This window comes from Myotis lucifugus, unplaced genomic scaffold, assembly GCF_000147115.1.
Source record: "Myotis lucifugus unplaced genomic scaffold, Myoluc2.0 scaffold_40, whole genome shotgun sequence".
In the NCBI taxonomy this organism is placed as follows: Eukaryota; Metazoa; Chordata; class Mammalia; order Chiroptera; family Vespertilionidae; genus Myotis; species Myotis lucifugus.
The window spans coordinates 2,755,930-2,759,662 of NW_005871088.1; positions in this window are offsets into that span (position 1 = coordinate 2,755,930).

Consider the following 3,733-nt stretch of genomic DNA (forward strand, 5'->3'; position numbering starts at 1 on the left):
CACTTTAAAAATTATTAACCCATTGGCTTAACTAGTGGAAGTTGCAAAACTGATGGAAATCAACAATATTATTGAAGGCGAAATTCTTGGGATCCTGTCCCAGCTCTGCACTAGCTCTGTGACCTCACCTGAGTACCTGTAAAATGGTTCTAATCCTTGACTGCCCAACCCCATAGTCACTCTCAGGAGGATCAGATACCATAAAGAAGGGGAACTTCTATGGAAAATCTAAAATGCATTGCACACCCATGTATTTTGTGAGTATCTCAAATAAGATTGACCTTAACCTTGAATGTTAAGGTTCACATTAACAAGGAGACAAACAGCATGATAACACACTGGGAGTTCAACACCTCTAAGGTGGCTTTCTCCTGGAAAACAATAGCATTCATGAATTCAACAAATACTGCAACAAGTAAAACATTGTCAAAAATTAAAACAAAAAGAAAATACCTTGGAACACTGTGTGCATACATATATTATAATTAAATATCAATGCAGAGAGAAGAACACTAATCAAACACATGAATATATGCTTTAATTTCCAAACTAAATTATTAGTTTGATGGTGTAATATTTAGTATATCTTGATATCAGGTATTAGCATATGAAAGATCTGACTGCTCTTAACTACCTGTCCTCCCAAAAGTACGACTTGTATATTTAAATATGGGGTATATTTATTGGTGGTCATGAACAAACTATAATCAAAGAACAACCTGTTACTTAAACAAGGTGCTTAATTGTTAGAAACAGAAACAAAACTCATCAACCTCCAAAACATCCTTCCCTAATGGGACATTAGGTAGACTCAGGTCAGGACACATACTCCATAAATATGGATCACATAACAATAATGATATTCTATCTCTCATAAACAACATTTATCAGTTCATTTAATATTTTATGTAGTCTTTGGGAAAAGCCTTACAGAGATCTTAAGCTCTTTATAAAGGACAAAGGGAAAATGTAGTTTCTTTATAGAGTGTAATCTGGGAGGCCTACTAGTATGTTTATTTGTCCTATTTTAAAAACTGACAATTGTTTAGCTCTTGTCTTTCCAGAGACTGATGTTCTAGGATTGTCACTTAAAAAACCCAGTGGGGGCCTTTGTCACACTCAGCTTGCATCTATCAACATTCAGACACAGGACAAGTAACATGGGTATGACAGGAGACATAGCAGCTTTTTATGGCTGCAGTGGGTAGGTGTGACTCAGTTTCCCCACACCAGAGTAATAAAAGAGGTACCAAAAACCCATAGAAGCCTCTGACAAAGCAAAACCTCCATGACCCTGGGTCTTTATTTTAAGCACAGGCTGCTCCCTTGCATTCTGTCCCCGGCTGCACATCCAGGTTTTTTGTTTTTTCCCCAAGATGTCTCACCCACACCTCACATTCAGGTTCAAAATGAAACTTGCCCAATCTCCTCATGCTTCTTTGGGTACCTCCATCTTAGTGAGTGGAACTAGTCACACAAGTCAGAAAGCTGCGGGTTTATTCTTGGCAGCTCCCCTTCTTCATCACCCTAAATCCAACCATCGCAACAAGTCCTATACTAAGGGGTATACTTATTGTTTTATATGAGAAAACAACTGCCTTCACATGTGGGATCTGTAATCTCATTCTTTCTAAAAATCCTGTCATGGCTCCCTACTGTCCAAGAAATGAAAGGCAATTCCTCAAAATGCCCCTTCCATCAGATGCTGTCTCCTCCTACAAAGGCTTCAGGACTAGCCACCCTCCGGTGACCACCTCCTGCTTTGGAAAATGTCATGCTTCTTCACTCCTCCTTGTTTCTATTCATGCATGCCCTTGCCTCTGCCTTCTCCTTTTGGGGATATGGAACTCATCCTTCAAAGCCCAATCTAAATCCTCCTCTTTAAGAAGGATGTGCTGAAGCCCATCCCCCAGGAAGATTCAGTCTCTCCCTCTTCTGCAATACCAAGGATACTAAGTCACAAATTCAAGCACAATGTAAACACTTTGGAGATACAATGATTTATTTCCAAGTCTTACTGCCCCTTTAGCCTATGGGCTCCCAGAAAGCATTTTTTATTTCCACTGGCTTTTCCCTAATCCCCAGCTTCAAGAGCACCTGTAACAATGGGAATGTGTGTTGAATGAAATTTGAGTAGAGGCTAAAACCAGAAGAATTAAACTATACTTTTATCACATTTTTGTTTTTGTTTTACCACCATTAACCAACTACTTTACACACAACTTTAATTACCACATAAACCTAAAAATCTTTCACTTAAGAGGAGTAGGAGAATTTTAGTGCCTCTCATTATCATTCAAGAATCTTGGTACTTATGAATTGCTCTGCAAGCAAATTTGCACACAGTGGTCCTGGCTAGGTGGGGCAGGGAAGGGTGGGGCAGCCCCTACACCTGCTCTTGGCAGATTCAGAAGAAGGGTCCAGTTCCTTTCCCCTTCCCCCAAGTGCTAGACCTGTCAGAGCTGGCCATGCTCAGAGGCAGAGTTATCTCTGTTTAATGACTGATGGGAGGTGGAGGTGGGGGTAAGGGCTCCCCAAAGGCTTCTTTCACATATCTGACCCAAGTACTTTTCAAAGACATTAGTCAAATGCTTTCCACCTATTGCCTGGAGATAATGGAAATGGTCATCCATCTTTTGCTGCCTTGGTGTGGCTTCATCTCAGTGCTTTTCTTCTAGAATAGGCAGAGAAATAAATAATCAAAACAAACCTATGTGTTTCAGACATAATTGGACTATTTTCTAGAGCAAGTACTTTAGTTCAGCGGTCGCTAACCTTTTGGACCTCATGGACCACTGATCCGTGGACCGGTACTTATTTCTGAATGTGATCATTGTTAATGCCTTCCGGAGTAATTATACTGACTACCTATTTGACTGAAGAATTGCTTACTTTTATAATTTTATAAAACAGAAGGAATTTATGATTACTCAGGAAATTACGTTTTCTTCTTTGTACAGCTGCAGCCCTGGGTGAGAGAAGAAGGACCCTGCTAAGAGGTCCTGTCATGGTCTGGGATAGAATTTCAGCCTGAAAATCTCCCTCGGTCGTGATATTCAGGGTCAAGTAACTAAGTTTGAAATAAAAGAGAATAAGTGGATCAAAGCAAGAGTTCATTCCATTAAAAGCAACAAGGACTTTGGGTGGGAAACACACAATGCAATGTATATAGAATCTATTATAGAATTATACACTTAAATCCTATATAATTTTATTAACCAGTGTCACTGAATAACTTTAATTGAAAAACTTTATCCAGCATGTTTTTAAATATTTATGAACTGAGCACATTTCACAACCATGTCTTTTCTTTTGGATATTTCCATTTCAAGATCCCTAGCACATGGCTTCGTGGTAGTTTTACTTTCAAAATTATAAATTATGTTATTTTCAAGCAGAATTTGAATTTATAGAAGAAAGCTAGTACATGCTTGCCAATTACAAAGCAAAATTAAGGACCACTGATAAAATAATTCATTAAATTTTTCTAGCAATACATTGATTTCATCTGGTCCAATTATTAAATAAAAACTCCATTTTTTAACTTTATGGAAGAGTTAAAAGCCACAACTGCCCTCCCCCAACCAGATGCAGAACATGCTTTTTGTTGTTGTTGTTGATAATCCTCACCCCAGGACATTTTTCCCATTGATTTTATTTTTTTAGATGGAACAGCAGGGGCTAGGGGGCAAGAAGGCAAGAACATGAGAGGGTGAGAGGGAAAGCTGGCGAG